Raw genomic sequence first — 12,628 nt, forward strand, 5'->3', positions numbered from 1 at the left:
AGGACAGTCTGGTTCGTTACGCAGAGTTTAGGCTGTGGGAACACTTGCATGCTGTTTTCTCAATTCCTTAAGGCCCTAAATGGGTCACTGTCCACAAAATGGCTACTGGAGTCAGAGCAGCACCAGAGTCAACTCAGACTTGGCTGGGAGCAGTGACCAAGCTGTCTAGAATGAGCACTAATAAAATATGCCTAGAAAGACAGGATAAAAACTTTTCCCACACCATCACCTGACCAGTTGGGCTCAAGATTATAATTTGGGAATTACAGATTTTGAGAAAAGAACAATACCCAAGCATGAAGCCTGAAGAATGTCCTGAAAGTCAAGATTACCTGTAAGGCAGTTACGTTCAATTGGTGGTAGAGGTCTCTTTGCCTCCTCCCTTAAATTCCAAGAATAGAAGCGAAAATGACACTTTTTATGTCCCTCCCCACTATAACTACTTAAGGTAGCCAAAATGGAGCCCGTGGGGGAAAATAATTAGAAGTCTGAGGAACAAAACTGTATCCAAAAGTAAGACTACAAACTGAATAGTTTATACTACACAAAACAATTAAAATAACTGAGAGATAAAAATATTAACAAAATGGCCCAGAATACCCTCAAAGCATTAAAGGCAAATAATGGTAATCATAAGCAGAAACAAATAGAAACATCAATGGAATAGATGCTATTTGAATTTTTAAAAAATTAGTAGTTTGAAGGTAGAGCAGAATGTCTGTAGCAGAAAGCATCTTAAGAAATTCCTCAAAAGAAAATGAAATGGATAAAAGTAACTGGCAATGCAAAGGAAAAATTAAGATATGTGGTGTCCAGTAGTAGGCGTGTCAATATCCTTATACCTGAATTTCTGGATACAAAAAAGTACAGAGGAGGGAAAGTATTTAAAAAAATGATAACTAAGAACGTAGATGCAAAACAACATAATCACAAGAATACTTCAAAATAAAAATTTTAAATAGGTAAGCAAGAAAAGAACATTTTAAAATGCTTCCTAAGAACGATTACATATTCTACAAAGAACTAGAATTAAATTGACATCGAATATTCTAATATTGGGTAAAAAAAAATAATCTTATTTTTGTGTTAAAGACAAAGTTCAATCCTCGTATTTTATATTTAGCCACATTATCACTTAAATGGAAAAGTGTAACGGCATGTTCTCTGGGGCTGCACAATAGGGAAGTTTTGGTTCTATTAACCTTGAAAGATGTGTGTGTGTGTGTGTGTGTGTGTGTGTGTGTATACATACTCAGACTTTACATATCAAAAAAATCCATATTCATTTTGAGCATATTTGGAAAACAAAAAATTGTGCATGTTGTCAAAAAAGAGGCAACAGGCCCAAAATGGAGTCCGTTGTGCTAAGCCCACCTCACCAAAGTGAGACTCACTACCTTATTTATAGTTTCAACCTCTCCCAGGAAATGAATCTTAAACTAATCAATCTGGAATTACCTGGTCAGCATTAGAAAGCTTATCTGACAAACCCCTGCCATCCCCTAAAGAAAGGCGACCTTGCCACAAACAATCCACTCTTTTTGAGTAACTTCCTTATCCCGTCCCCTTCTGCCTATAAAAGTCTCTCATTTTATACAACTCGTCAGAGCGCCTTTCTATCTGATAGATGGCATGCTGCCCCATTTATGAATCATTAAAGAAAGCCAGTAAGATCTTTAAAGCTTACTCAGTGGAATATTGCTTCTTAACAGTATAGTATCCAAAAGGAAGTCTCAACACATTTGACAAAATCAACAACTTAGAAGATATGTTTGCTGATGACAATATGCTAAAAAACAAAATAATTAAATACGAGTGTATATTTAAATCACATATAAAGTATATAACATTAAAATATAAACATATTTCTATCCACGTATGTAGACTGCTAGTAAATATGTATTATTTGTTACATAAATAAAATCATAATGATTAATTTCAAATGCACAGAGCCAAATGAAAATGAAAACACTACATTTCAAAAATATAGGAAGGAACTAATAAAGACTGAAAAATAAATAAGTTTACATATATTTAGGCAGAAACAAGACAAATTCCAAAAATTTATCAAAGTATCTAATTTTAAAAGTTGGTAAGAAGTTCAAGAGAGCAAACCCAAGGAAGACAGAAGAAAGAAAATAATAACTATGAGAGCAGAGGTCAGTAATATAAATAATAACAACCAGAGAAAAATCAATAGAAAAGATTAACACAGTTAAACAAACAATAACCATGTTTTAGGAAAGAACACTAATTTAGCCAAATCGCTGCAAAGAGGATAAAATAAATGAGTACATGCAAATAAATTCTGAATGTAAAAGAGAAATAATTCCAAATACAACAGAAGATTAATGGCTTAATAAAAGAACACAGTGAACAAATATACACTAATAAATTTGGAAACTTATGGAACTTAAGAGAAAACAAATAACCTTTTACAGTTTTATATTTTTTATCGTTTCATTTACTGCAAATGACTTTTCGTTTATCTCATGATGCATAATTATAATATCTGCTCTAAAGTTTTTTTCTTTATCTGATAATTTCAATGTCTGGAATATCTTGCAGCTGACATCATTTTATTGCCTTTTTGAGAATAAACCATATTTCCCTGGTTCCTTCAATATTCAGTAATTTTAGTGTTCACATTGTGTAAGTATAATATTATGTATACTCTGGGTTCTGCTGTAAATCTCTGCAAAACATTGAGGCTTTTGTTTCAGGAGGCAGTCAATCCTATTAGCCTTAACACTATAAGTTCTGTGATACTTTTCATGTGACTGAGTTCCATTCTAAATTTACTTCTTTAAGCCTTTGCTGCACTGGTTTGAGTCTGATCCATACATGTGTAGATCAGAGATTAGTCTGGCACTTGTGAGGATTCATACACCGAATTAGGGATTTCCTTTGCTACTTACTTCTCTTCCTCTACCATCCTCCCGCCATTTTCCAACCAACAGGGGACTCCCTTTCCTGGTTCCTCTGGCCCAAAAGATGGTATGATTTCTGTCAGTGTTTGCCCTGTGGCAGGGTGTGACTTCTTGACTGGGATCTACTTTTGGAACACGACCTTGAGAAAAAGAAAAAAAAAAAAATTGTTACTTTCCTCCCAAATTCACCTGCTTTTGTTCACGTTTTCAAGTGCTAAGGTAATTGTTTTTGTGTTTTGCGAGTTGATAGTTGTAATCTACCGCAGTAGACTCACCCTCAGGCTTTTCCTGGCATTTGCACTTTAAAATAGTGTTATTTTCACTGAGAAATTACCATGTGCTAATAAGACAGGGATGAAAGATGCAATCCTTGGTCTCAAGAACTTTGAAAGTCAAGACCGCAGACCAGACCATTTAGTAAATAAACAAATGCAATGTGATAAACAGTAGAGACATGTATAAGATTCTATGAGAATTCAGAGGAAGAGTCCTTTACATGGCCTCTAGCTCTTCCTAGAAGAGGCTATTTAAGCTAAATCTTGAAGGATGTGTAGGAATTACCCAGGTGAGGAAGTAAGGGGACAGTGGCAGAAGTCTTAGACATAGAACAAACAAACAGAAAAAACATGTTGAGTGGTATAGAGAGACTGGTGAAGAATTGAGTAAAATCACACAAATTATACACCATAGGCGTTAGGCAAGATATTGATTGAGAGATGAATAAAGGTTGTATAAATACTGGGGGAGGGACCTGTTCTTTGTGACATTGTGGAAAGAGGTGGAAAGGCATGGCACAAGAAAAACTAGATGGCCCAGGAGACGATGGTGCTAAACCTGATGGGGAGAGAGGGAAGCATTCCCTGCATTGGGGCAGGGGAAGTGCGAGTGGAAAGAAATCAATGGAATAGAACTGAGGGAGATTTTGGAACTGATGTGAGAGGGTTACGAAATTGACACTTCAAGTAAGAAGACAAAGGCCCAGGGTATTTCTAATTCTCGCTTATTTTATAAGGCAAGTAGTTCTATCAAGAATCAATTTAGGAGTTGGAGGTTGGAAGGAGGCTCTGTTTGGTTTAGATCATATTCCAACGTGAGATACTGACATGGCTCCCAAGTAAAGACACCAAGTGGGTCTCTGGATAAATGCAGCAGGACTCAGAAAATACGTTAGGGCTAGATGTCCACCTTTGGGCGGCCATGAGGCAGGCGTCAGAGGCAGAAGGGACACTGCACTTCATTGACTGGCTCCCTACTATTTTTCTAAAACAACCTTTCCACTGGAGAGTGAACGTGACAGGTTCAGTCCCTAAGCTCAGGCAAACCCGATGCAGACACACTGTGTTCCCCTTGGAGACATGGCACTGGGCTGGCCTGTGCGACTGTTGCATCTGGGAGAAGCAATATAGTTCTAGAAACTACCAACCATACGCTCAGATGCCAGATACGTGAGTGACAAGGCTGCCTTCATTCTGTGAAATTTCAAAAGAGTAGCTTTCATTCTTGCGCACAATTTCTCTTTAAATTTCCGATGACAAAGGCAATGGACAGAGGAGAAGAAGGGGAAAATTAGTAAAATGATGAAGGAACAGTCTGAGCTTGACTAAACTTGACTAATTTGAAAAATAGGTACCTGAACTAGCTATCATTAAAGTACTATATACACACAGCCTAGCAGAAAATCTTGCACAATAATAAGCTCCCACTCAAGCAATTGTAGCTTTATTAGTTTAAAAACACAGCCACTGAGGTTATTTCTACAGTGTTCATTAGAATGTGGCAGACTATTCTGAAACTAATGGTCTAGAAGAGAAAAAGCACTGAGCTTTCCAAGGGAGACAAGAGTTACCCAGGTGTGTAGTTATCACCTGAGGATAACTTTCTTGTTCAACAAGTTTCTTAACTTCAAATAAAACAAAATATTGCCATCGATGAATTCACCATTTCTTCCAAAAGCATGTGTGTAATGCTTGAAAAAGTTAGAATGTCCACAGATGGATCAAAACCAGGGATATTCTTGCTATACTACCCCAAAGGTAATGTCAAAAATTTGAAGATGAAGAGAAGAGATCCATTCTCATCTGTTGGTGCAATTAAATCTGTCTTTGTCTCCCAACCTTTAACTATTATAAATGCTGTGACTATGCCAGACACTCCTGATCCAGTTTACTACGTCAACTGTGGTTAAGTCCCATTACACTAACAGTGATCAAAAGCACAAATACATGAAAAGCAGCAGTGATGCATAAAACGCAGTGAAGCCATTGCAGTCACTCTGTTCCACACTCAGGTGTCTGTCCAGTGATGTATGTCCCCACCACCAGGCTCCCCTAACTGACAGACCAGCCTGCAGTGTTTCTGTAATTGTGACATATTGAGGAAAGTCTGTGCTGATTGAAAAAACTAAACCAAACAAGAGAAAAACAGGGATAGGCCTCAACCCTGGCAATTGCCACGCTACCACAGGGTGGGCATGAAATGTTTTTCTTAATTTCCAGGGGTATCAAGTAGGAGTTTGGATCAAATAGCCTCTTAAGGGTGACTTTGGCCCTAAGGACCTAAGATGCTACAATTTGTTTCATGATATGTAGAGTTTCCTCGCTGGCCCTTCAGAAAATGCTCACCCCCAAAATTCCATTAAAATCTAAATGTCTAGTTAAGGAGAAATATTTTTTTCTCTCCAGATCTTATTAATTGTACACAACAAATCAGAGTTTCTTTCTACTGACTAAAAATAAAGAAAACTCTGATGACCTCTCCTTGAGGAAATCTCTGGCTATATTTAATTCTTTATAATCATGACTCTTACTTTTTTTTAAAGTTTATTTCTTTAGCAGCTAACACAATGTCTGTCACGTATTATCAATATTGTCCAATAGTAATCATAATACTGAATTACAAGCAACGAACACAAGCCCTGGCTGATTTAAGCAAGAATGAAAAGTAGTCATTGAGTTTTAAGTAGTTTACAGAATTTCTGGGAGAGCTGGCAAGTCAGGGCCCCAAGAAAGGGAAGCTACATGGCCACAATCAGAGTTAAAATCATGCCAGAAACAATCACTCCTTGGTTGGCACCACTGTCGCTGCCATCACGAGGCACTCTGTCACCTGAAGCTGGTGTCACTGGGACAGCTGACACCATCTCCTGTCACTGGTGGAAATGGACATTGCTGCCTCTCCAGTCGTTTCCAGAAGCAATTATTCACTCTATTCACTGGAACCCATTTCTCTGGGTTGAAATTCCACGAGATAACTTCTACTCTGCCTCCTTTAGGTCATGTGCATATGCCTCAGCTCCCAGGGTATGAGAGGGCAGACATGGGACTTTCTCCCTAGACACATAAGCTAGAGACCGCCTCGGAAGTAGACAGCCAACAAGTGACAAATGTCCAATTTCATAACACACCTGAAACTCTGTTGTTGTCAAAGCACAATGCACTCTTCATCTACAGCCGCGTGGGATCCTCTCCTAAGACGCCAAGTCACACGTCTTCAATAGACTCAGTCTGAGCAAGCTTTCTTCATCACCCTCAAGGCAAGTGTATGCACTTCTTGCATGTTCCCTTAATACCTGCTCCCCTGCTGGCAGTATGAGATGTCACACACCCTGTCTGGTTGTCTATCTAATCCCTGGGTTGTGAGTCCCTCAGGAGTAAAGAGTCTTCCTTCTACGGCTCAACAACCAGGACAGTGATTGCAAGGTCCACTCACTACATTGATTGAATAACTGAAATCCCTAAGATGTTTGGATGCACTTGTTACTTCCAATGATATCATAACTGGAGAGAGAGAGAGAGAGAGAGAGAGAGAGAGAGAGAGAAACTTTCACATCAATTGACTGAACGCTAATGACTTCCTCAGAATGAATTGTCCAGTCATTGACATAGGTAAAGGTTTATTCCTTTATCATTTGGTTTCTTTCAGATATGAAGTAATAATACCCTAAATTCCAGCACACCTCCCTCTCAGAAAGAACCATATCCTAAGTTTCTCTTTCTCCTTCTGTGGCAATAAGACAAGCCCCCACCACCACCACCACCACCAGAATCTAGGTGTTGCAAATAGTAGAGAATGGTAATGCGTTGGCAAAAAGCAAAATCCACATTCCTGACACACCCCACATTCATTTTACAAATTGGGCTTTTAGAAATGATTCTATTCCAACAAACGTTTCCAAAATTCAACTAAACTAAATCAAAATAACGATTAAAAATTACTAGAATAGACAAATATATAAAATGGACGGAATAAACAAATGATGAAATCAAGAACGCTGGGTAGGTCTGAATGACTTTGGAGAGGAAGCCAATATAAACAGAACAAGGAATTATTCCTCAAAATCCAGTATAAAGACATATTATTTTCCCCTTGACAGTATATGTTCTATAAATTAATTAAATATTAAACTGCTAAAACTGAAATAACACCAAAATTCACAAAGTGCAAAATATTAGATTAGTGATGGCTCTAGGTGTGGGTCTCTGGTTCCTTCTGGTACGTATTTAGAAAACACAGGTGTGCGATGCCCACTTTGCGATGCCTAGAAACCTCATTGCTCTAGTTGTCCTGAAAAGGGAGCCTCTGGGCTACCCTGTCATTTGTATCAGACAGAATGAAGGAAACGCTAGCGCACAGAGACACTTCATGGAATAAATCACTAGAGCAACAAACTCAGATGCTTTCAAGGAAAGGAACAAAAATACATGAAAGAGTCTCATTTGGTGTGAAGGCATCAGTATGTCTACAAGAGACAACCACTGGTCATCTTCCAAAAAATTTTTAAAAAGCCGACCCAATGATGCCTGGTTTTCTGAAATTAGTTTCCATGAGAAGCAATAAACATATTTTTAATCTAAAATGTTTAACATTTAAATGTCAACTCATTCTAACACTGTGCAGGCAGAACAAGTCTGCAGTTCTGCCTGCTAGGCAGCCAGTTGGCCACATCTGGTTTACAAAAGTCCTTTCCACTCTCATCGATAACTAAAGAGACATTTGGTGCTATGTTTTTACACAGGGATTTTAATTCATTGAATAGCTACCATTTCACATTACACTGTTCTGTAATGTTTGGGGGTACCTCGTGTGTAATGTTTGGGTGTACCTCTCTACCTGCTGCCTCCCTCAAGGCAGAGATAAGCTTATATTTCTTTGTTTTCTCTCTGCAATGAATGCACAGTGGGCATACCTCCTCGTTGGTGGGGTAATATAATAAGTATCATAAGCAGCCCAGGTAGGTTGTCTCTTCTAAGCCCTCTGAACACATAACACAACTGGCAAAGATAATTCAGAAAATACCCCACTGGATACACGACATAGTCTATCATTTTACCCGTAAATCAAAAGCAAAAACAGTAAACAAATCCTTCTCTAGCTCCACTTCTATGTTTCATATTATTATATATGAATAAAAAGTCTGACTCGTGTTCAACACAAGCTTAAGCTTTTGATTAAATTCAATTTCATTTATTCATTCAACAGTTATTTATTGAATTCCTATTAAGTGTCAGATAGTCTTCTAGGCACTGTAGATAAAGCAATTCATAAGGTTAAGTTCTTGCCTTTATTATTTTTGCAAGTAATATGCTTACAACATGATCTTTTTTTTTGGGGGGGTCTGGTCTATTTACTTTAATCTTAAACTACATCCAATATTAAAGATCTGCTTTTTTGATTTATGGTCTATTCTTAAAGGAGCACCAGAGGCCCTCTTCCAAACTTTTAAGTAATTATACTCAAGAATTAAACGATCAAGAAAGATCCATTCTATTTTGTTTAAGTGAGTCAAAGGGAATTGCAAGTAATAGTCTATCTGGCAGAGTTGTGTGTAATTATTTTCAATTAATATCTACAATAGACCAGAATGTAGGCTTGGAAACATACAGTGCTATGGAGGATATTACAGAAGAGACCGCAAACTAAGGAGGTTTGTATAATGTTGTACTAAATAGCATTTTATTGTTGTTATATAAGAAAAGAACATATTGCTATTGCCATTAGCACAGCCCACATGGAGATTCAGACCTCAGGAAAAAACCACGATGGGGTGAAGCTGATTGATGGGAACATTTTGCTCTCAGTCACACATACTTGCAAACAGCACAGCAGATATTTGCTATGACCTTGGGGAAACATCAGTTTCCTAAGATAAGTTGACCAACACATATAAAAGGCATGCAATTCCAGACTCATCGAAGAGAAAGCAGCTTAAATAACTGGCATGCAGGAAATGAGCATCATAAAAAGGACTGCTGAATCATGTCCTTATCTTGAACCCCTTCTACAAAAGTTGCAAATGTTAGAAGGCTGTCTAGTGCCTGCACAAATACCTCCCTATTTTATTTAGGCTCAAGCTGTTCAGAGCCAACAGGTCTGCCGGGCATGCAAACTTTGACTATTATTCCTTCTGATCCCGCCCTTCCATGTTTGTTGCTGGGTGAATGTGGGAGAGAAGTAGTAACCCATGAGGGTCTATGCTAGAGCTAGAGCATCTTGGCAAGGCTGATCAATGAACAACCAGTAGACTTACCTGCCAGGCAAGATTCAAGCCCAGTGGGTGACTTTTTGATCCCTGGTTCAGTGTCTACTTCTCCGGACTGCATCTCATCCACTGACATAATCCTCTTGCTTCTTAAAGGGCCTTCCTCTTCCCAAGTCAGCAGCCAACACCTGTGCAAACAAGGTAGGGGTTAGTCTAACTGAGTGAAATGACCTCTCACTGTTTTCTCTTAACATTGATAAATTCACGCAAAGAAGTAGTTGTTCATTAGTCAATATAGAGGAAGACAGTTCTTGAAAAAGAAAGTGCACGGTATGGGAAATAAATGTGTTTACGATGGGACTTTTTAATCTGCAAAATTACAAAGAAGAAGAATGCATCTGTTGAGAAATTTGGTGATTACTTCTTGTCTCTGGCAATGAACAATCATCTCGAAGAACAATTTTTTCCTCGGGCTCAGAGAACAGATTTGGAGTTTAACAAGGTATAATGGGGAGATTGCAAAGCAGCTGCCACACAACTGAGTCCTTTTCTAAGTGTTCTGTGTATAGAACAGTCAAAAGACTCCAAAGAAATAGTATTTGGAAAAGCCCTGGAAGCATCTATAGCAAACTCCGGAAGTTTCTGTGCAGGGACCTTTTAGTCTTTCTATGAAAACTAACCGTGAGAAGCTTCGTAGTGTATTCCTGGTCTCGATTACTCTGTAGCCAGTTTCATTCACCAGAACGTTTGATGCAAAACTTGCTTCTTTGAAAATCCATCCATTAATTAGAGCTCTGCCTTTTAGACTCACAGGAAAAGCAGGTTATGTCTCAGCATATAGACACATTGACATACACATTATATTGTACAATATATATTTAGTGCAATATAATATTTAGTGCAATACAGGGTGCAAAGTGAATGGGAAACTAATACACAGGGATCTCACGTTTGGAAATACTGGGGGAGACCCTTCAGTCCTGCAGTAAATTTTCATTAAGCTTTGTGCTATGCTGGACCCTGGAAAAAGTTGTTCAAACAAAAGGTGTGAAAAATAGAACTTCTAAATTCATACAATTCTTTTTAAAATGATCCTGTTTATATAAACGGTATCTGTCAGTTGTGCTCCTTTGTATTTTTCAATTGTATGACGCAGGTTAATAACCCACAACCTTTCCCATGAAGCCACACTTGCAGACCTGTCTCCAGCTACTCCCATGACCATGCCACCTGCTGCAGGTGACCTGAGGTTCTTCTCTTTCTCCCAAACACCATTTCACATTTACTCATCTATGTCTTTGATTCCTTTCTTCTAATAGTTCCCTGTATCCCTTGCAGAGAATGTTGAAATTCCATTCACATGATTCCCTGTGACATGACCCCCTGTGACTGGGGTCAGAGAATAAATTTCATAGCAAACAGCTCCATTTTTTAAGAACAACTGTTCTGTTTTTGTTTTTTGGGGTTTTTTTTTGTTTGTTTTTAATAAACACATTTATATACAAGTGATTTTCCATAGTGAATCATAAGTTTTACCTCAACAAATGCCATTTCTAATCAATGTTATCTTCTTATGGGGAAAGGCATAAGTTGGTTGTGTGTGAGTTCTGCCCGACTGGAGAAATGGATGCTTCTCAATGGGAATGTCCCCCTAAGAGAAGCTCCATGTTCTGCAGACCTAGTGGGTGTAAAAGGAGACTCATGAAGGAAAGGGTTGGAATGTATTTCTCAAACGATGAGTTTGGAGGGAGTGAGAACTGTGAAGGAGAGAGACACTTTAGAATGACCGTATGGATAGAAGTCTAAGCTCTGCTTAATACAATAGAAAGGTCAGAAATCTTAGGTCAGGGATCAAGATTGGAAGAGTCACAGAACACTAGAAACTTTGAACTTTCACATGCATATGTTTTTTAAATCTTTTAAAATAAAATAAAAAAAATTTCTTTACTTTAGCCAGGTGGCGACAAGAGGCCATCTGTGACATGTGACTCTGTCTCCTGTCATCTTTTTATCTCCTATTAATGCCCATCAAAAAAACATCCTATTAATGGAGAATTTTAATTTCATTTGATCAATGGAAAATTCCACCCTGGTCTCAGCCCTGATGACTGTCTTACAACCTCACTTATGTGGTTGCTCAGGTCACTTGGCACAATAAGGGGTCTCAGTGAGACAAGTCCACCTGAAACGATTCAGCTGCAGCCAGGGCCAGCTACGAAATCTGAAATTGGCTGTGTTATCTAGAGACCAGAAGACTAGGTACGCCCTGGAAACATGAATAGTTCATTTGGTAAAAGGTTGTTTAAGGGTATCTAATTTGATACCAGAGCTCACACCTTTCCAATATCGTATAAGCCTGTTGGAAATACTGTTGTACAATTGTAACACATGCCTTAACTAACATTGCCTTAAAGAAGAAAATGTGAAATGTGACAGGTACAGGGGTTTAAGAGACAGTTATTACACAGCAAGGTGTATTGGGTAACGCTTGGAGAAGGTTGCCTGAGAGACAATCTCTCTCACAGCATGAGACGGTCCAGAGGCTTTCAGTGAAGGGGCCACCATCCAGAAGGGTAGGAGGGCAAGAGGACACCCAGGAGAGGGAGGGGTGCCAGAGTTGGCTTACAAGTCTAGTAGATATCACTCAATAGCATGGCAGGCAGTCTCTGGGTCAGGCAGTCCCAAAGGGTAACAGCAGTGGCTCGGGGTCTGTATGGCCTAGGACTAGCGTATCTATTGCTAGCAGGTGGGGGTGGGGGTGGGAAGGGTGTAAAAAGCAGGCCGGCTTACTATGGCTAAAAATCTGCTTACTTGAGTTATTTTTCTATATATATATATGCAATTTTGAGTTTGGTACTGGCAGCTTGAGTCTACCAGAAATAAACATTATAGGGACCAAAACACAGAGACCATCTTTGGCTTATTTATATAACAACAGGGAAAAGGGAAGATTCCACCTCATCTCTAGAGACCATTTTGATAAGATACAGACTCAGGGCTGTAGCTTCGATACTAAGATAAGAATCAAGAACAGAAGGAGTCCAGTGGGATCTGAGAAACCAGCCTAAGGCTGAGCAGTAGAAAGGTCTGGAAAGGGTCTCGGGAAAGGTCTGTGGTGCCCACCAGCATCCAGTGACCCCAACTCCACTCCCACTGAAGAGCAAATTATTTTATGCTTTTCAAAATCCTCCCCCATTTCTTCTTACTTCACTCTCAGGTA

Source organism: Rhinolophus sinicus, linkage group LG12, assembly GCF_036562045.2.
Source record: "Rhinolophus sinicus isolate RSC01 linkage group LG12, ASM3656204v1, whole genome shotgun sequence".
In the NCBI taxonomy this organism is placed as follows: Eukaryota; Metazoa; Chordata; class Mammalia; order Chiroptera; family Rhinolophidae; genus Rhinolophus; species Rhinolophus sinicus.